The sequence below is a fragment of the Pipistrellus kuhlii genome, unplaced genomic scaffold, assembly GCF_014108245.1.
Source record: "Pipistrellus kuhlii isolate mPipKuh1 unplaced genomic scaffold, mPipKuh1.p scaffold_m20_p_9, whole genome shotgun sequence".
Taxonomy (NCBI): Eukaryota; Metazoa; Chordata; class Mammalia; order Chiroptera; family Vespertilionidae; genus Pipistrellus; species Pipistrellus kuhlii.
Window position 1 is genome coordinate 56,038,267 of NW_023425595.1, and position 22,154 is coordinate 56,060,420.

Consider the following 22,154-nt stretch of genomic DNA (forward strand, 5'->3'; position numbering starts at 1 on the left):
TATTTGACAAGGAAAAAATAACAATTATCCCAGAACTCAGGTTCATTTTGATTGTAGTTCATTCTCCATCTTTTCTTTATGTTTTTAATTTAAATTCATTAAATTCATTATTGTTTAAGTATTACATATGGCTCATCCCCCCCCCCCCTCCACTAACCCCTTCCTAGCTACTCCCACCTCTCAGCACCATCCTTCCTCTTTTTAATGTAATACAAATAAAATTATTAAAAAAAAAACAAACAGGGACAGTGTAATGGCATACCTTATTGATTAGCATAGGAGGTATACATTCAATAAATAACGCTGTATAAATGTACCCATGAGTGAAAAACACATTTTAAAAACCTAATGGTGTTTATAACCCTAATTTTACATTCAAGTGATGTTTTTCCATGGTTTCTCCATCATAGAAATTATATTTTTTGCATTAGTTTTTCATGACTTAAATAGATCCAACACATCTTTTATTTCCTGTGTGTTGTTTGTTTAATAGCATTTTTTGTTTGGTCTTTGTCCTGAGTTCCTGAGAGGGAACTTCTAAACCCTTAGAATTTTGCAAGTAATAGAAGTGCTCTTTCTCATGATGCTCCCCTGGGGCCACATTATGCTAATGAGGTGAGATACTTGGAACCCCTAAGTAGTTTCAGGAAGGGTGCTGGCCTCAACAGAAAGACCAACATGAGCTCCGAGCCTGGGAATCAGCCTGGAGAGAAGGAGCATTGGGAGGTGAGTTTAATCACATTGCTTGTGATTCAATCCGTCTTGCCTACAGAATGAAACCCCATAAAGACTCTGGCCATGGGGGCTTGGGCAAGCCTCCTGGTTGGGGATGCACACTGATGTGCTGGGAAGGGGATCGTCCTGAGGGAACAAAAGCTTTGTGCTTGGGATGCCTGGGACCCTCCCAGACGTGCTTGCCACATGTTCCTCTTTATTTGGCTGGTTCAGATTTGTACATTTTATAGTAATATTGCGATTTTAACTATAGTACTTTCTTAAATCCAATGAGTTGTTCTAGTATGAATTTAAAAAAAAAAAAAAAAAAGGTTGGGGGAGGTTCTATGGAAAGTGACCTCACAGGGTGACATGATCACAAATTCTTAACTGGGCAGGTCATGGTGGGTAGTCAAGCCCCAGGCATATGACTTTTTAGTAACAAGTTTATATTTGCCTTAAGCAAGGCCTGTCCATTGTTTCTGTGCATCTAGGTTCACACGCTTTTGAAATAAGCCATGACCAGCTGCAAAAAGCACATGATCTTATTAACTATTCTGTAATCTGTAATCCAACCCCCCTCCTTGCTTTTCCCCACCTCCACAGAGGCTTCCTTAAATTCCTCCCTTAATTTCAAACGCATAAAAGAAACTGCAAAACTGTTGTTCTCTGGAGCATTTGAGAGCTTGCTCCCCAGCATGTGTCTTCAGTTTGGCTCAAATAAACTCTCATAAAAATTCTCTACAGGCTCTGGCAGGTGTGGCTCAGAGAGGTCACAGGTTAGATTCTCTATCAGAGCACATGTCAGGGTTGTGGACTTGATTATCAGAAGGGGATGTGTAGGAGGCAGCCCACTGAGATAGATGTTTTTCTCTCCCTCTTCCTTCCTATTTCTCTATTATCAATCAAAACATATTTTTAAGAAGTTATTAAAAGGTTTAGACTTCTGCCCTAACTGGTTTGGCTCAGTGGATAGAGCATCAGCCTTCGGACTGAAGGGTCCCAGGTTCCATTCCAATCAAGGGCATATACCTTGGTTGCGGACACATCCCCAGTGGGAGGTTTGCAAGAGGCAGCTGAATCAATGTTTCTCTCTCATTGATGTTTCTAACTCTCTATCCCTCTCCTTTCCTCTCTGTAAAAAGTCAATAAAATATATATATATTTTTAAAAATGTTTGGACTTCTTACATCAACACTACCAAATTCTCAAGCCTGAGGCTGTGGGAAAGGCTGAATTTGTAGCCCGCTGGTCAGAAGTGCCAGTAGCCTGGGGACCACCGAACTTGTAGCTGGTGTCAGAAGTGCAGTCTTGCAGGGACTGTGCCCGTAACCTGTGAAACCCGATCTAACTCTCGGTAGCTTGTATCAGAATTACATTGCACAGTGGATCCATTTTTCATTTCTCCCAGGATCCAGAGTTCTCTTTGCGCTTCAGATTTTGGCTTTTTAGGCCCCTCTATAAGCAGACTCCAGCCACAGCCTATTTCTGTTTCCCTGCAGAGAGTTCACTGTGGGGCCTGTAATTCAGTGTGCCTGGTCAGGAAGGTCTAAATTGCTGGCGGAAGCCACTCAGAGGTTAGGCTGCTGAGGGTAGCTCTTAAAGTTTCCAAAATAAGAGAAGGCATGTGAACAATGAGTCAGCCTGAGGAATGTAGTCTTCTCTCCCTTTGACAAGTATTCCTGTGCATATGGGAATATCCAGGTCACTGTCTTTACTCGTGCTGTTTGTAGTGTTGCACTGGCCCAGTTAAACTTTGTGTGGGAAAGAGAGTCCTAGGAAGAGCCAGGTGCTAGAGGAAGTCACACTCCTGTCTGCAGACTAGGGCACTGACCGCGCAGTCACCCCTCCAGTGAGCTCGGTTAAAGGAAACACGCAAGGCCAGAAACAGTTTTGCCAGCTGACCTCTTATTCTTCTCTTCCTTTGACCTTATGCTGAAAACATAGCCATGAGAAGTACTTGTCTGCTCATTTAGGAAGTGGGTGAAGACTGTAGGGAGTAGGGTGACAGGTGTGAGCTTTCTTTTTTTTTTCTTTTTTTCTTTTTTTTTCTATTAGGCTATCATTTTATTTTATTTTATTTTTTTACATTTTTTTTTATTAAATTATTATCTGTGTACATATTTTAACATTGCCCCCCCATACATATCTCCCTCCCCAGAGTTTTGTGTCCATTGGTTGTGCTTATATGCATGTATACAAGTCCTTCGGTTGATCTATTATCTCCCAGGGGTGAGCTTTCCATGAGTCAATCAACAATCACTTATTAAGCACAAACTCTAATCAATGCATTGCAATATTTTCAATCCTTCTATCTCTTGCTTATTATTTTCACATTTTGCCATATTTTCTTATCTCAGTACTATTATTTAGTTATAATTTCTCTAAATTAATATTTCTAATCAAAAGCATATCTATTCTAGATAAAACCTTATATCAACAATGTAAATAGCAATGGATACCATATGCCATGAATAGAAGATAACTAATAAATCTGAATATATAACTATTAAATTCTTAAATAACCCATCTCAGGTATTCAGATTCCTCATTTTTAAATAAGAAGATTGAATAGCATATTTTATGTGGTCTCTTTCAGGGGTTTTTGTTTTGTTTTATTTTTTTGTTTTGTTTTTTGTTTCTTTGTTGTTGCTTTTAACATTTATGTAATTTTATATTTTTACTGTTCCAGAAACTATGTTAGATTCAAATATAATTCAAGAATGTTTAGAGAGCAGCTTTGAAGACCTAAGAAACAAAGTTGATGTGTACCATCAGAGCAGGGGGAGCTACAGGACTAGCATGGTGAGTACAAGGTGTGTGCACGGCTCACAGTGGGAGGACTAACCTGAGCACATTCCAACGGTTCATATTGGAGGATTGGGGTGGTAACATACTTTAAAGGTAAACTACAGAAAGATTTGAAAGACAAATGTACCTGCACTTGATATAGGTGGAAACAGGAAAGTTCTGGAAAGAGTAAAAGGCCAGTGCAGTGGTCCGCAAACTGCAGCTTGAGAGCCACATGCCATTTCCCTCTCTATTGATTAATGAGTGTGCCGACCATAGCCTTAGGAAAAAACACTTAAAAAACATTTTAATAATGTTCCCTGTTTCCCCGAAAATAAGACTGTCTTATATTAATTTTTGCTCCCAAAGATGCGCTAGGTCTTATTTTCAGGGGATGTCTTATTTTTCCATGAAGAATACGGTACACATTTATTGTTAACTGAAAAAAAGGAAATTTATTACCTGTGTACAGTACGGTAGCATGGTAGTTGTCAACACAAATCAGACAAACTGTGAATCCTACAGTATCAAGAATTTACTCATTTATTCAATGACAATCATGTCATAATCTTCTGGAACATCATTATAACATTGTTGTTATGTTATTCAATTCCTGAATTCCCTGGTGAATTTCTTGTGACTCCATTTCTTTCAGAATCAGTGGACCAAATCTCTCATGTTTAGCCTAGGGGGAGCCTTATTTTCGGGGGATGCCTTATATTTCACTCAGAAGGAAACCGGTAGTAGGTCTTATTTTCGGAGGATGTCTTATTTTCGGGGAAACATGGTACTAATGTCTTTAACCTGAAGTCAAAACTTCTGGGTAAGGGTAATGCCTTAGCAGTGGTCAGCAAACTCATTAGTCAACAGAGAGGCAAACCACGGCTTGCGAGCTGCATGTGGCTCTTGAGCCACAGTTTGCCGACCACTGGGCTAGTGGAGGGGAAGATCATCAGCCTGTTGGTGCTGTGGAAAATGGTCTGCAGGAGGGCACCTGGAAGGAGAGCACCCGAAGGCAAGCACCTGCCATGAGACCGTCTCCTAGGAGTCCCTCCTAATATGCAGAGAACACAGTGGCCTCAGCTGATGCCTGAAACAGAGGATAGTCCACAACCCTATATTCTCTGTGTCTCCCTATACATACAAACCCATGGTAATGTTTAATTTAAGAGATGAACAATAACTAATAACAAAACAAAATAATTGTAAACGTATATCCCAATAAAACTTATGTGGCCTGGTCAGTGTGGCTCAGTAGTTGAGCATCGACCTATGAGCAGGCATTCAATTCCCAGTCAGGACACATGCTCAGGTTTCAGGGTGTGCAGGAGGCAGCCAATCAATGATTTTCATCACTGATGTTTCTATCTCTCTCTCCCTCTCTCTTCCTCTCTGAAATCAATACAAATAAGTTAAAATAAGTATGTGAAGGTGGTCACTGGTTTCAGAAGATCCCTTGCTAAAGTTGTCCTGAAGACTCATTGCTTTCTGGTGCACCACATTGCCATCAATCAATCTGTTTATATCTTCCACCCATGCATTTAATACCGTCTTCATCTTAAGTATTTATCATATATTGGAACCATCTCTTTTACAGTTTAGGGTACACCAGCAAAATTAGCACAAATTTACTTTTCCTTCTTACAGTTTCACAGATAATATTGCTTCTTACTGTAGACCTTAGCAATCCCAGGATAAACTTCTTTCCTTATTAACTCACTCATTTAACCTTTTACTTAAAGAAAGAACCTTGTGCCTTCTCTTTGGCATATCTGAATTGCCAGCATCACCACTCTTGCACTTTGGGGTCGTTATTAAGTAAAATAAGGGTGACTTGAACAACAGCATTGTGGCACTTACAGTTGATCTGATAACCAAGAAGGCTACTCCCTGACTATGGGTGGGGAGGGTCTACTGTGTGGAGAACTTGACAAAGGGATGAGTCACATCCTGGCTGGGATGAAGAGGGATGATTGCAATGTAAAACATGAATTGTATATTTCTGGAATTAATATTTTGGGGCCCAAGTTGACCTTGGTTAACTGAAGCTGTAGAAAGTGAAATCTCAGATAGGGGAAACTATGTAGTTGCCAAAGAACAATGTTCTGACCTAGAATGGCAAGTCTAAATCAGGGAAAGAAAATCAAAAGGAACTTGGAGTTAAGAAAGGACCACAAAGAGATGAATCAGGGACAGGAGCAACATGCTAATGCAAAGGCCTGCGCCCAGCATGGTAACCCTAACACATAGCAGAATGGGTAGGGTAAACATTTTTGATGAAATGGAAGTCTGGTTTCAATGTGGCAATGAGAAATTCAAGTAGAAGCTTTATCAGGCTTCTGGGACTATAACACTGGACTTAACTGCTTAGAGAGGGGAGGGGAAGCCTTGGGGGGAGGGGCAGATCCCAAGGAAGTGTCTGCAGAAAGGAGGCTAAGGCATGGATGCTGGCACACATGTTGGGGGACGGGGGTCAGGGGGTGGGATGGGTCAGACAACAAAAGAATTGCCTGGGAAATCAGAGAAGCAATGTCTGGGAGGCAGGCAGGGGACCCACAACAGTGCCATGTCTATGTCAAGTTGCCCAGAAAGAGGTGATTTCAAAGACAGAGAGGTCAATGGTATCAACACACAGAAGACCACAGAGCTTGTCAATAACAAAGTGAGCATTCTTCATATGTGCTCACATAGAGATTTCTGCCAGTAGAAAAGGGACTTTTTTTTTTTTAGAACATTACGAAAGACTAGATTGTCGTAAGCGTACTAACTCTGCTTTTATGTGAAACACCAATTATATTTTTTTAAGAAAGCTATAGTTTTATTAAGAAAAACTTGTTTCCAGTTTTATGAAGGTACCAAAGACCTATTTTGCAGTATATTGAACTGGAGATTCCCCCCCCCCCCCAAGAATTAAAAATCTAATTTCTGATTTATTTTCCCTTCAAAACAAAACCCTCCTAAAATCTACATATATACAAGCTAAATATCAATAGCAAACATTTTTATAGTGCTTATTTCGTTCAAGGCATTGTTCTATAATAAGTACTTTGCATACTTCAATTATAGCATCTAAACTCTATTAAACATGACCTTGTGTGTGTGTGTGTGTGTGTGTGTGTGTGTGTGTGTGAGAGAGAGAGAGAGAGGGGGGGGGGGGGGGGAGAGAGGGAGAGAGGGAGAGAAAAACCATATATACTTCAGATCTCAGAGGGGAGGGGCATGAGAGGGACTAGGAGAGATTAATCAAAGAACTGACATATATCTATGGATAGCCCACAGACACAGAGAATATTGTGGTGAAGGCCTAGGGTGGGGGCAGGGGCTGAGTGGAGGGAACCAAGAAGGGGAAAATGGGGGACACCTATAATACTGTTAACAATAAAATAAACAAATAAGTAAACTTGCTGAGTTCATTATCAACATTTGATGGATGGAGAGTCTGAGGCACAGAGATGTCAAGTAATTTACTCAAGGTCATAGAGTTAGTTAAGTGTGGGGTCAGAATACAAAATCAGGCAATTGGCCCCAGAGCTGATGCACTTAACTACTCCATAGAAGATGTTCTTCCTTCTTAGTCTGAAATTTGCTAGAGACTTTTAGACTCTTTGCTCTCTGTAATCCACTTTGATTTTCGAGTCACTCTGTTTAAGTGTAATTGATAACTTCATATCCACTTAGGACTATTCTTAGCTGAAGTGTTATAATGAGATATAGAAACAGAGAGAAACCTACAAATTAAACCTGAGGTCACTACCAAGTATTATAGATACAGTTATATTTCTGAATGAAGCTATTTACTCTGGTGTTCCAATAATAGCAAACATTTATGGAGCGATTATGATTGGCCAGGCACCCCATAAGAGGTTTAAATACCTAACTTTATTTAATCCTCACAACAACCCATGCCATCCATAATATCTGCATGTTACAAAGGAAACTCCAGCAGTTTAAGAAACTTGTGACCGCAGGGCACAAAGCTGATAATGGACTCAAACAGATCCAGAGACACAGAAGCCTGGAAGAGACTGAGGAATCTCAGAGAAAAGGCAGGAAGGGAGAAAGTGGGGGGGATGGAGGGGAAGGGATTAATTAAAGACCTCCTATGCATATATGCATAGCCCATGGACAGGGACAATAGGGTGGTGAAGGCCTGTGGCAGGGGGTGGGGCAGGCTAGAAGAGGTCGATAGGGGAAAAAGGGAACATATGTAAGTTTCAACAATAAATTTTTTTAAATTAATAAATATATCCGGGGTAGTATTTGAAATTAAAACAGGGAGGAAAAAAAAAAGATTTGACCCGAGGAAGTTTATCTTCAGAACACACACTTTTTTTTTTTTTTAAATCCTCACCTAAATATATTTTCTCATTGTTTTTTTAGAGAGAGTGGAAGAGCAAGGGAAAGACAGAAAAAAAATATCCATGTGAGAGAAACACATCAATTGGTTGCCTCCTGCAAGCACTTCGACCAAGACCGGGGCCAGAGAGGAGGCTGTAGCTGAGGTATGTGCCCTTCACCAGAATCAAACCCAGGACTCTTTGGTCTGCAGGCCAGTGCTCTATCCACTGAGCCAAACTGGCTAGGGCCAGAACATTCACTTTAAAAAATATATTTTATTGATTTTTTACAGAGAGGAAGAGAGAGGGATAGAGAGTTAGAAACATCGATGAGAGAGAATCAGCGATCAGCTGCCTCCTGCGCACCACACACTGGGGATGTGCCTGCAACCAAGGTACATGCCCTTGACCGGAATTGAACCTGGGACCTTCCAGTCCGCAGGCCGACGCTCTATCCACTGAGCCAAACCGGTCTTGGCCAGAACATACACTTTTAATTAGAGCACTATTCTAGCTGTATAACTACAAAAATATAATATATATCATTTTTCATAGAGTTTCTATGTGTACATGGCAAAAATGTATGTTATTTTGCATTTTAATACAGAAGGAGGTCTATATCCTCAAAAAACTGAGTAGTTCATTTGATTTTTTTTTATTTAAAAAAAAACAACTAAAATAAAATAAAATAAAAATCAAGATGCTATATCTGTCTGTCCTGTCTCCAAAACTTTAAGCAAACTAAGCTCGCCCAGCAGAGTATTCCATTAGCTCATGAAAAGTCACTGCCAGCACTGTCACTTACTTGTCTCTGGAATTTATCTAGAACCATCCTTCTCAAAATGGGGTCCCCAGACCGGCATCATGGGCATCCCCTGGGAGCTTGTTAGAATGCACATTTTCAGGCTCTGCCAAGACCTATAGAAGCAAGGATGCCACAGGTGGAGTCCAGTGCCACTTGTGTTATGAGCCTGCCAGGTGCTTCCAGCGCTCCGTAAAGTTTGAGATTCACCGACGATATCATACTGTCTACTATTTTGCTTCTTTTTTTGTTTTTTTTAATATATTATTTTATTGATATTTTTACAGAGAAGAAGGGAGAGAGATAGAGAGCTAGAAACGTCGATGAGAGAGAAACATCGACCAGCTGCCTCCTGCACACCCTCTACCGGGGCTGTGCCAGCAACCAACGTACATGCCCCTGACCAGAATCAAATCTGGGATCTTTCAGTCCGCAGGCTGACGCTCTACCACTGAGCCAAACCGGTTTCGGCTATTTTGCTTCTTATTCTACACTTCCCTAGTTCCTCCACCCCTATCTTTTGAACCTGTAACTCATGTATGATTTTCAACCTTAACTCTTAACTGATGGCTTGTCATGGGCTTGCCCTTCTTTCTTTGACCTTGAAACCTCTTCCAGGACTTCAATTCTGGAAAACAATGATCTAGGGTCAGAGGCCACCAACCTTGGTGCCTTTGACACTGAACATGTGGCTCTCACCCCTTAGCTAGATTTCCCCATTTCATGAAGAAGTCATAGAATGTATGTGTAAGGAGAAATGAAAATACACATAAAGGTAATATTTTAATTTCTTCTCAAGTTATATCATCTATGACAACATAAGATGCAAAGGGCAGATACTGAGTTGCTGACATAAAGATTAAACTATTTCATCCAAGATTCTATAAGAACAAGTGATGTTACAGTTGCGAACTGTGCCACCTCACGCGAATTCAGTGGAAGAGTGAAGACCTGCTCTTCTGCACCACTGTCCCCATGTGACATCCAGGGGCCACCTTAGTCACCAGCCCTATAGTCTCAGCTACAAGCCCCAAACAAAGAATGGTCATCAAGTCAGGAAATTCCCAACTTCCAAAGGGATTTATGACAAAGTTTCACTTGTAAAATGGCCGTTCTCTGATCATGCACTATATCATGGAAAGTAATTTCACTGGGTGATCTGATCATATATTTTAATTAATTTTGAAAGAGAGAGAGAGATGTGAGAGTGGAACATCAATGGGATACCTTCTGCATGCCCCCTCCCTAGAATCCAAACCCCCAGCCAGGGCATTTTTCTCTGTTTGGGAATTGAACCTGCAACCATTTGGTTCATCAGATCACACCCAACCAACTGAGTGACACTGGCCAGGGCATGCCTATAACTTCTTTAGAGAAAGGTTTTAAGTCAATCCTGTCCCTTGTTCTTGTACATGTAAGTGGAGACACATTTGAAATACCAGAAGGAATTCTCTTCCAAGTGGGTATTAACCCTCAAGAGAGCACCTAATCCTGTTAACTATTTTATAATCCACTCTCTGCCTAGCTTTCTGCAATTTTTTCCTTACATCCCTTCTTTTAACTGCATAAAAGAATCTACAAAACCATTATTCTGTGGAGCATGCATCCTGGCATATAGTGTCAGTTTGGCTCAAATAAACTCTCATAAAAATTGTCTAGAGATTTTGACCTTTCTAACATTGACAATAGAAACAATGTTTACCCAGAATGTAGCTGAATGACATATAAATCTTTCTCACTTCTGCTGCAAAACAGCAACCGCAATGCAACTGCTTGTTTTTTTTAGGGTGCAGTATATTTCAGAAGCATCCACTTTTGTAAGTTTATCAGAAATGGAACTTGACCAAAAAGTAGGCATTGCTTTGATGCTGCCCTTTCTTTTAAGATAAACTTGGTTTTGTTACTTTAACAGGTAATGAACTCGACACAGAGAAGCTGAAGTGGTTATTGTTAAGTCAAGAGAAAGAAAAGGCTGGCTCATGTCAGACTGGAATCTCGAATTCAGCTCCATCTGTCTAGTCCTGGTGATTTTCTCACTAACGGAGACAGCAACCTTAGACACACCATGTCATCTTTCTGGCTTCTGCTTCGGGTAATGGGGTATTTATGCTCTTTTCAGGTTCAGGTGACATGACACCTCCACAATTTTCTTTTCGAACGATACAATTGCCATGGTCGGACGGTGACTAACAGACACCAGTGAGGCAAGGATAGGACATGGAATCTGAAATCCAAAATCTTCAATGATACTGTTGTATGCTATTACCTAAAATAAGAGTGCTAAAATTAGACTTCAACAAATGTTCAGCACATACTGTTTAGTAAACTGTTACTTTTTGTCAACGAGAAAAGTGTCCTGGGCACAAAATAGCCATTTAGCACATCAATTTGAACACATTACAGAGCAATTCGAATAAAATTTTCTAGTGTAGAAACAGTGTATTCTATCCTTTGCTCTTTTTTAAATCCAAGTAGAGGTTTCTTTCTGAGAGGCTGGTTTGGTACAAGAGATAAAAACTGATGATTTTCAAAGTGTTTTAAAATTTCTTAGAAAGTTCCATAGGAAAGTAAAAAAGAAAAAGAAAAGGAAATCATATGCAGAATATTAAATTCCTTGAGGGAAAGAACCAGTCTTGCTCCCTAACCTGACCCCAGTGCCTTGCCAGTCTGGAGTTCCAGGAGTTCCACATACCAGTTCCAAGACCAATAGTGGATGCCTAAAACCAGATAGCACTAAACCCTATACATACTATTTGTTTTCCTATGCCTGCATATTTTTAGGAACTATTCTCATATATGTTGAGCAATATATGAAACCAGGTGACTGATTAGATCTCACAGCTTCTCATCCTATACAATTATCTAATTTGGAAACTCAGCAAGAATATCAAGAGTCAGGTCTATGCCTTGCCTACTGTATTACTACTAATACTACTACTAACTACTAAATTACCTTGGGTAAACTTTGCACCCTACCTCAACCAATAACAACATGGTATAGAAAATGGTCACATTGTGACCTATATAGAAAATAGGTCACAACAAACCACCTTCACTGGTGAGAAGTAGTATGGTGTATTACTGAAGAGGAAAAAAGAAACAAAGGGAGAGATAGAGAATATAAAAGAGAGAAGGGCAGGGTGTCCCTAAGTTTAAAATGAAGAGGTCATTTTGTAGAATAGACCCTAAAAGAAGAATCTGGATTAAAGTAAATGTAATTAGGTAATTTTCCATAAATCATCCATCTTGAAAGGCACAGGGTTGGAGTTTCCATGGGTGAGTGAGCTGCTGAAGGTAAAAATTAGACTCTGTTAACTTAGTTCGTTCGAAAATCAGCCTGAAGGTATTTTCGACATCTTTTCCCTCAGTGTTTCCTGAGGCATTGCAGCTTGCCATCAACGCACTCGGTTCCTCCTGGACTGATGACGGGACAATCTTCATCAAGGAACTTAGGGCTGACACCTGGCACGTGCTCCCAGCGGGAACTGGGCTTCCAAAAGCCCATGTCAGCTTCTAAGCAGCCACCTTCGCTCACTCGGCTGGCTTTTAAGCAACTTGAGAGCAAAGCTGATTTTTGTTCAAAATCCTCCGTCAGACTTTTCTCAGAACTCAGCAGTTGAGAAAGCCTTTCTGTGTATGAAAATTTGAGAAGAGGGAATTGGTTGACAGTTATATGTCTTTTTTTAATTTTTTATTACAGCTCCTTTTGGTACAAACCAATGTGTTAATGTTACACAAGCAACTTTCCCTGTAATAACAATTTGGAGACAATGTTTTAAAGAGTAATCACTTGATAATTCCCTGAGATCAAATTCTTCTTCTTTAAGAATCTGAATCCATCAAAGAGGGGGAGGGGGGATTCCTCTAAACTCTTTTTGACAATTTGCCAGAAGTAGTCATCAGGAGTGTAGTAATTGTCCAATGTACCACATCCATAGGTATTATTCCTCACTTCACTGTATCCTTTTAATGTGTAAGTGTTTGTTTCACATTGCACAAGAGTGAGATATCATAGTCTTCCCTTGGAAACAACTTTTATTTTACATACAGATTACAGAATGATATAAAATTATATTAAAATGGAAATGATTTTTTGTTTCATTTTTGGAAATTAAAATCAGTGAAAATAAAGATTGCCCTAGAATAGTCATACTATAATTTATATTAGTTAATTCTCTGCTAAATATCTTTCCTTCTATTGTAGATTTATTTACTTTTGTAAAGGAGGTAAAAAAATGAAACGACATTCTGAAATGTCTCAAATGGAGGTAGGTGATATTGAATGGCCTGACAAAGGCTGTTGAAGAGAGAGATCTTTCAATATGAACTTAACATCCAGGAAACAGAACAATCATGTGACAAAAATATCTGCTTTGATCACTATCAACTTAGCTCAGAAATATAGAATGAAAACCAGCAAAACAAAGAGAAAAGTAATAACAAGGAAGAACTACATTTAGCAGAAAACATTTATTATAAAAAAACAATCCTATATAATAAAAGGCTAATATACACCAATACTGGAAGAAGAAGTAATTTTGAAGATTTGAAAGTCAATTAAAAAAGGCTTTAACCCATCCAGCTTGGCTTAGTGGCTGAGTGGCGACCTATTATGGTTTGATTCCTGGTCAGGGCATAAGCCTGGTTGTGGGCTCCATCTCTATTGTGGGGCATGCAAGAGGCAGCCAATCAATGATTCTCTCTCATCATTGGTGTTTCTATCTCTTTCTCCCTTTCCCTTCCTTTATGAAGTCTATGACTATATGAACTTGGACTTTCACTGGGACAATGAAATAAACAAAAATTATGATACTTTTGTGGATAAATTTATACTATCATCATTTTATTAAAAAAGCATTTTGTGTCCTTCCAATGTGGACTCCCTCTCCCAACAAAATCCATTGCTAAATGAATGTTGGGTTTTACAAGTCTCTTCAATATTGTTACCTTGTCTGGTGAGCCTCCTCTACGGATTCTTCCCTTGTACTAAGAATAGGCATGGAGTAGCTTTTGTCAGGAGAGGTTAGATTATGCTAGCCCACATCTCAGTGGTTTTAATACTGCATGTTCATATTGGATCAGTGAGGCTCTGCTTCATGTTTTCTCACTCTGGGACCTAAACTAAGGAGGCATCATCCTGGAATATTAACAGTCAAGGCAGGGGGAAATGAGGAGATTAATAATTGCCCATTGGTGTTTTAACTACTTATGTTTACATTTCATCAGCCAAAGCTAATCACATGGCCAGACCTGACTATTAGAAAGAAGATACCTGGAAGAAAAGGAGAACTGGAAACTGATGAATAGTTCTTGCGACTGCTGCAATCCATACTTGCTTCCCACACACTGAAGACTTGTTCTTTTATTTTCTAATTGGCAGCATGATTGATCCAGACACAGAATAACATCTCATTATTTTACTATAAATCATTGCAATATTGCTGGGAGGAGATGGTCAGGAGAGAAATGGATAGGGGCAGAGGACTCATGGATGAAAACTTGATGACTATGGAGGAAGAAAAGCAGGGCTAAGGTGCCAGAAAAATATATTAGAGGAAGTGATCTTGATTGTTTTTTTAGAACTTGTTGTTTTGCTGGAGATGGCAAATAGTTTACCAGGTGGGTACACTCCAATGGCAAAGGCTTCCTGCAGCACTGCCTGGAAGGGATTCTGAGCCCGGGTCTATACTAAGTGGGGGGGAATGGAAATGATTAACAATGTCTGGCATAGGCCCAGCAGCATGGAGACAGAGTATGTTTTTGCCACTCCTTGTTTATATCCCTCATTTAAATACTAAATCATATTCTAAGAATCCTTGTTGCTCTACACTTAACTTTCCTCTTTCCTGTTAAAAAATTATGCATGTCTAGATAGCATTCTTATTCACAGGGGCACCTAATAAATACTTGCCGAATGAATATTTGCTTGGAAGAAACAAAGAAAAAATGGGTGGTTTGCATGTCTAGCAGCAAAGGAATCTCTGGGTAAATTAAATTTATGTAGCACATCTTTTGCATATTCCTCAGAATATATGCAAATGTTATAAGATGATTTTCACAAAAGCTCATCTTTACTAAGTATGTTAAGGTTCTACAATAAGTGCTGAATGTTTATTAGTCTATTTGGAGTACAAAGGAAAATTACACATTAGTCCTCATCAGTCCACTTATTCAGAAACAGGGAATCACTTGCTTATGTGCAACAGAGATAAATTTTATTTTAGTCTTTATTTATTGACATCATGACTTATTTTTTAATTTTTATTTATTTCAGAGAGAAAGGGGGAAGAGAGAGAGGAACATCAATGATGAGAGAGAACCATTGATTGGCTGCCTCCTGCATGCCCCCCCCCCCCCCCCAAGATCGAGCCTGCAACCCAGGCATGTGCCCTTGACTGGACTCAAACCTGGGACCCCTCAGTCCACAGGCCTGTGCTCCATCCACTGAGCTAAACCAGCCAGGGCATCATCATGACCTATTTTAATAGTATCATGAGCTCTGACTTTAAGTGTAGACAGTCAGACAAGCAGATCAAGAGGGAAGAACTGGATAAATGAGGCTAATATTCACTGGATTTTATTATTCTCCTCATCTCAATACTTTTGGTGCTGGTCACCACATACTGACAAGCTTGTCTGGGGTCCTGGCATTGTGCACATTCCCTTGCATCTAGCAGGTGTGAATTTAAGTGTTTGCTGCAGGAGTAAATAAGTTAACAAATAAAGGATCTATAGGAGGTGATACATGATAACTGCAGATGAAATTGTTTTCCATCTCAAGATTAGCCTGCTTACCCTCTATAACCATAAGTTTAAAGCAAAAATTAACAGCAAATCTGTGATAGGGAAAACTAAGTAAAATGACTAAGACATGGTCATGAGTTTGGAATATGTATACATGATAGAGTCAAACTGTCAAATTAGGGACTTCTAATACATATTATTCTTTAAAGATCTAAAAATGCTTGCAATATACCTTTGAAAAACATGTCAATATAAGTCAAGCTTAATATCTTATTGAATCACTATAATCTAAAATCATTTTTTTTCCAGATTCAATAGAAAAAAGATCTGGCCTTCATTAAAGGATCATTCACATGATCATTTAATACCATAAATATTGAGAATGACATAATTGTGTGCACATTAGTTGCTAAAAGGAATGTGCTTGTACCCATAGGCAAATTCAGAGGCCTATGGTGGTTTATGCTGGCAAATTGGAAGGCTGCATGGAAAAATGACTAATGATATACCAGCATATGTCTGGCTCCCCTCGGAACCCATATACAGAGGTGGCAAAAGTAATTTTACAGCTGTAATACAAATAAATAATACCAGAATAAAATCTGTTTTGAGTACTCACTACTGTCAACCTACTTTTGCTCACCTCTGTATTCACAATGAACAGATAATCTCTAATATGACTAGCAGAAAAGAAATGGGAAGCTATTTTCTGGGACAGGCCCCAGAGTAGTCCATCACTCTAAGATTTACAGAGATGTGCAGTGTCTGATGGGAATTTGGACAGAATAGGCTCATGTTTCATCCTTAACATGATGTCACCAGGCAGACCAGGCAAGCTCTGAATTCTTCTGCTATTCTTATTCTTGCAAAGGAAAAAATATAACTTTCTATTTCCATCATTTTAAGGCTTCTAGAATATTCCCAGGAGATCTGTTGCTATTTTCTGATATTTTTATTTTATTCATAAACTATGAGTAATTGTTTTTAAACCTGACTGATTTTTTTCCCCCCTGAAACATCCTCAATAAAATTCTAACTTTTAAATTGAGCTAGAGAGCACAGTCTTCTGGGAGATTGTTACAGATGCTATGCTATGAGAATCTTGGACTGAAACAGGGTTCTATTTTCTTTTTAGATTTACAGCCTATTGCTTGACAAAGAAATGCAGATTGACTTTATTCTCCAGGGATCTCAGGTGTGAACAAAGCTACATTTTTAAGTTAATCTTAGAAAAACTTCCAGTTCAGAAGCACAAAGGACTACAAGTCATAAAAAACTTTTTGTACTTCAAAATAAGAAAGTAAAGGCATTTTTGCCTTAGCATATGGAATATAAAAAAGAATTTGAAAGCACCTGTGCACATTGAAAATACCTATTTAACATTTTCTTTAAATAAAATAGTACATTTAAAAGCATGATTTCCTAACTAGTATATGTGCTTACATTAGACTAGAGATATAAACAGAATAACTTAGGGGGAAGTGTGAAAACTGCATAAATTATAAAGTACCAGGGGACTTAGTATGCATTATATTCTTCAGAATGGCATGTTTCACCAAATTATGAATCTGTGTGAGAGTTTGGCATGGTTGTCTGGTTTAGCTATTCACACATTTTCCATTTCTATTTTCACTCTGGTTAAAGACCTGCTCCTTTTATGCATTCAAAGAGCTCTAGGGACCCTGATGGAACACCAGCAGGTTTTTACTGTCTATTTCATGTCTATGCTACAGAGTCCGAAACTGCAATATCAATGTATTCTCTCTTTACTTATCAATTTTGGGAGGATAGTAAGTTCTCAAGAATTATTTGCTGAATGAATCCGCCTGAAATTCTGCAAAGAAAAGCCCTTCTTTATTTGCATAGCACCATATGTTCAATCATCCACTGAGCTCACAGGCTAATTTAGTCTGCAGGTAACAGATGATCAAACTAAAAATGACTTCAAGAAAAGATGTTATCTCAGATAGGAAGTCTGCAGGTAGAACTTATTCAGGGTTTTGTGATAAACTTGACTTTGCGATGTAGCCATGGCTTCCAGTTCTCTATTCAGCAGTCCTGAGTGTGTGGGCAGTTCTGATCACGATGAGACAGATGGCTCCAGCAGCTCCAGCTACTTCATCCCCACAAGGTTGGGGTCAGAGGCAAGAAAGGGCCTTTCTCCACATGCATCAGTTTTTAGGAGATCAGGAAGCTCTCTGGAACCCATGCCCTCCCCATGCAGGGTTTCCCTCCATCTCACTAGACAGAATATGGAAACACTCAGGCATGTGCCAGTCTCAAGAGGGGAACAGAATTGCTGTCTACCCATCAGGACTCCAGGCGTGAAAGAGAGGAGGGAAGCAGCTGATGTGCCCACTGATGGCACTGATTTAACAACTGCTGGGTTTGTGTTCTTATCGAGTTTTAAAAGTCTACACGAAGTATATATTTAACCAATATTTTCTGTATGCACAACTACTTCAATAGGGACAGAGCACCATTACCACTCTTGGAAAAGAAAAAAATGAATATGGCCTACCTCTTGCTCTGAAAAGTGTATTTATGATATCAATATGTTTGGTGCGAAGGGAGGTTGGCAGAAAATCTGTCCTTCCAAACTTGGCATGTACTAGTAGTACGACTTAAGAAATATTGGTCAGAATAAAGTAAATTTTGTGAAGAAATCTCTGACATTTTCAACTTTCAGAAACCTCTCTCTCCTCAGTACTACTTGCTAATATTCTGTGGGTGTTTTTCCTGTCTATTTTATTAACCAGGACATAGAAATGAATACCAAAGCTATCTTAGGAAGACTGGACCTCTATCCACTGGAGGCTGACTGTCACCCACTGTAGTCAAGCTTCAGTCCTCATCTCCTTCTTCCTCCAGTGCAAGTGTCCAGTCTGGCTCTCAACATAGTCTTAATCACTATCCTGTTCACCCTCGCCCACCTCTGTTACAAAAATGATAGTCTATCCAATTAGTGATCTTCATAAACCCCAAGTGCTAGAACATGAAAGTAATCCTTAAATGGTAACTGAAATGTGGAAGTCTTGATCTTTTCCCTTATCTGTGAGATTATTTGTGGGTGTCTGATACCTGTCTGACAAAGTCTTACTCGGCTGGCATTGTATACCTCTTTATCTTCTTACGTATACCAAGATGCTAACCTTTGTAAATCTGTCATTGCATTTACACCTCTAGAGAGATTTGAAAACTACTAGCGTGACTTGCTGTTCTCACTGGGACAGAGGGAATTTATATTAAAATAATTAACAGAGTACCTTATTGTGATAGAGTAAGTGGGCTGTGGGGAAGAGAAATAACATTCCTGGGGCCTGGCATTGTAACAGAAAGCATGTGCTATGTTATTGACTTTGCCTGAATCACTGGTTCGTTTATGGTCTTCCACTTCCCAGTCTGGAAGCTTCTGAAAAACAAGACTGTAATTCACTGTTGCATCATGATCTAATTGGAGAAAATAGGAGGCATTCAAAAACTAATTTTTGAATGAATGAAATTCAGAATATTCCGTGAGCAAGATACTTATGTGCATTTATACAGGAGGAATTAACCAATCAGCTCATTTGTTGACTATGTAGATTAATTGGCAGTTTTGAAGCCAAAATTCACAAACCCCGTAGACTGTTTCTGTAAACTAAGATGTCTTTTGTGAATTCTGTCCAACTCACGTGATATTCTCTTCTCTGTGAATAGTAATCCAAGGTGTTCTCAGGTGACACCATTCCTCAGTGGACCACGGCCACTAATGTTTCTGCCTCACCATCGGGGCCCTGCCCCTTGCACATTTTGTCTGCCATGGCATGCCCTTTTCTGTTTCCCCTTAATGCCTCAATGAATGAATTCATCCTTGAGTCTCAAATGCATGACACAGTGCCTGGCACAAGATGAGGCCCAGGAACATCTGAGAAATAAATTACTCAAGGCTGACAACATTTTAAAAGCCTCTTTCTTATAGTAAAATTCCACCACATTGTGGCTTAGACTCAATTAACCACAAATTATTAACACATGTATTCAGCATTTATTAGTTCATACAAGGCACAATGGTAGATGTTACAGGGCACCAATACAAAAAACATAATCCTAACAAATATTATACAGAGAGGGAAAATCACTCGTATTTAATCCTGAATGCCAACTCTAAAAAAATTGACTTTCTCAGAGTAATATTGTACATTGAAGAGATTAATTTATTTAAAAAATATATTTTATTGATTTTTTACAGAGAGGAAGGGAGAGGGACAGAGAGCTAGAAATGTTGATGAGAGAGAAACATCGACCAGCTGCCTCCTGCACACCCCCACCAGGGATGTGCCCACAACCAAGGTACATGCTCTTGACCGGAATCGAATCTGGGACCCTTCAGTCCACAGGCCGATGCTCTATCCACTGAGCCAAACTGATTTTGGCAAAAAGATTTATTTTTAAAAATTAAATTTATTGGGCTGACAATGGTTAATAAAACCACACAAGTTTCAAGTATACAACTTTATAAAACATCACCTGCATACTGCATTGTATACTTACCACCCAAAGTCAATACTCTTTCTATCCCCACTTATTCCCTATTTGCCCACTTCTATGTCCCCCCACCTTCCTCCTTTTCCCTCTATCATCATATTATTGTCCATGTCTGTCTTTCTGTCTGTCTATCTATCTATTTATCTATCTATCTAGCAATCAAACATCTATCTATTTATCACCTATCTATTCTTTTTTTAAAAATATATTTTATTGATTTTTTACAGAGAGGAAGGGAGAGAGAGAGCTAGAAACATTAATGAGAGAGAAACATCGACCAGCTGCCTCTTGCACACCCCCTACCGGGGATGTGCCTGCAACCAATGTACATGCCCTTGACTGGAATCAAACCTGGGACCTTTCAGTCCGCAGACCGATGCTCTACCACTGAGCCAAACCGGTTTTGGCCACCTATCTATTCTTAATCTCTTCACCTTTTTTCACCCAGCTCCCACCCCCCTTCCTCTCTGATGCTATTCTATGTGTCTAAGATTGCATATATGCTCTGAGGGAAAGTGTACCATGTATAATAATTAATATCTACCTTGAGAATGAAAGGTGGGTAAGAGGCAAGCAGGCCAGCAGGGGGGCATTTGGGGGCAATCAGGATAGCAGGGAGGGCAGTTGGAGGAGAGAAGGCTGGCAAGGGGGGAAGTTAAGGGTGATCAGGCCAGAAAGGGGCCAGTTGGAGACAGTAAGGCTGGTAGGCAGAGTGGTTAGGAGTGATCAGGCAGGCAGGCAAGTGAGTGGTTAGGAGCCAGCAGTCCAGATTGTGAGAGGGATGTCTGACTGCCAGTTAAACCAGCAGTCAGACATCCCCTGAGGGGTCCCAGAATGGAGAGGGTTCAGGCTGGGCTGAGGGATACCACCCCATACACGAGTTTCATGCACCAAGCCACTAGTCTATATATATAAAAGCCTAAGTGACTTTACAACTTAACTATAGAATGACCAGAACCACTGGACCACAGGCAAGTAGCTATGAAGTGCACTGACCCAGACTTTACTGTTGGGGCCCTTACAGCTCTGAATCTGGTTTACACACACCACAGACCCTGACAGGAGGGAGGAGGGGCCCGATTCCTCACAGAATCAGCTGTGTCTTAGCTTGTTACTGGGACCAATCTCATGTGGTCCCTCCCCCAGGCACTTCACCCTCCAAACTGGTCACCCCTGATCACTGGCCAGGCCAAGGGACCCCACCTGTGCACAGATTTGTGCACCAGGCCTCTAGTAACTATATAAAATGCAAAACTGTTTTTATTTGCTGAAAGGTTTATTGGTTTGTACTTCAAGTTAGTAGAAAATACAAACTATGGAACAATGATTGCCCAAAGGAACAAAACAGATACATAAACCTTTGATTTATTAACCATAGTAAAACCTGCAGCAGCTCACTTAATAAAGCAGCTACAGCCATATTGGGGGGCTCCCCAGGGTAAAATGTTCCACTTTGTATAGCTTTGTATGTAATTAAAAATCTATCTCAACTGTGACCTTGAATATATTCTGAAATAAGTTATAATTAAATAACCAGATTCTCTAGTCAATAACAGCTGCAAGATAAGCAACAAAAATCTCTTCTGAGTGGTAGTGTATGTATGTCTTTCTAAACTATAAACTTTTTTGCTCCAATGCATTTCAAATAGAATGTCAGCCATCCTGCTTTACAGGGAGCTCAAAAGATTCAATTACTCTTTTGAAATTAATAAGGCAAAGCTACTTCCATCTCACACAATTCACCAAAAGCATACTTATATAATCATTCTAGAAATATTCTTGACTACTTAGCAGCATTTAAGAAGTGTTGATTTTGAGTACAGGAAATAAAATATGGCATTGATTATTATTTTATCAATAGTTCTGATAAAAAAAACACACGTTTTTCATAAAAAAGACAAGCTATTGATCATTTCTTAGTAAATTTAATAATTTCTCCTAGTGTCTAGTCTTAATATCATGTAAAGACAATTCACTGTTAAGAAATGTCACATATCTTATCCATGAAAAATATTAAGTAGCCAGAGAATAAAGATTAATTAAATACAATCCCAGTAAACATTAAGTAAACAGAGATGCTCAGCATTTCTCTTCCAACTAGTATTATAGCCATTATAAACTCTCAAATGGAAGTTTATAGATTGGCAAAATGCCTATTTCAACCTACACATTTACTGCAGACATTTTCCTAGAAATGATTTACATCTTACACCTAAAAGCCAAATCTGTGTCTCTAACAT

The 22,154-nt window shown here is 39.4% G+C and overlaps 1 protein-coding gene across 2 annotated transcripts in view; it reads right to left on the reverse strand.

Moving 5' to 3' along the window:
• Positions 1-22,154, reverse strand: part of PDGFD (platelet derived growth factor D) — a 203,705-nt gene that overhangs the window by 78,178 nt on the left and 103,373 nt on the right. The window lies entirely within an intron of this gene.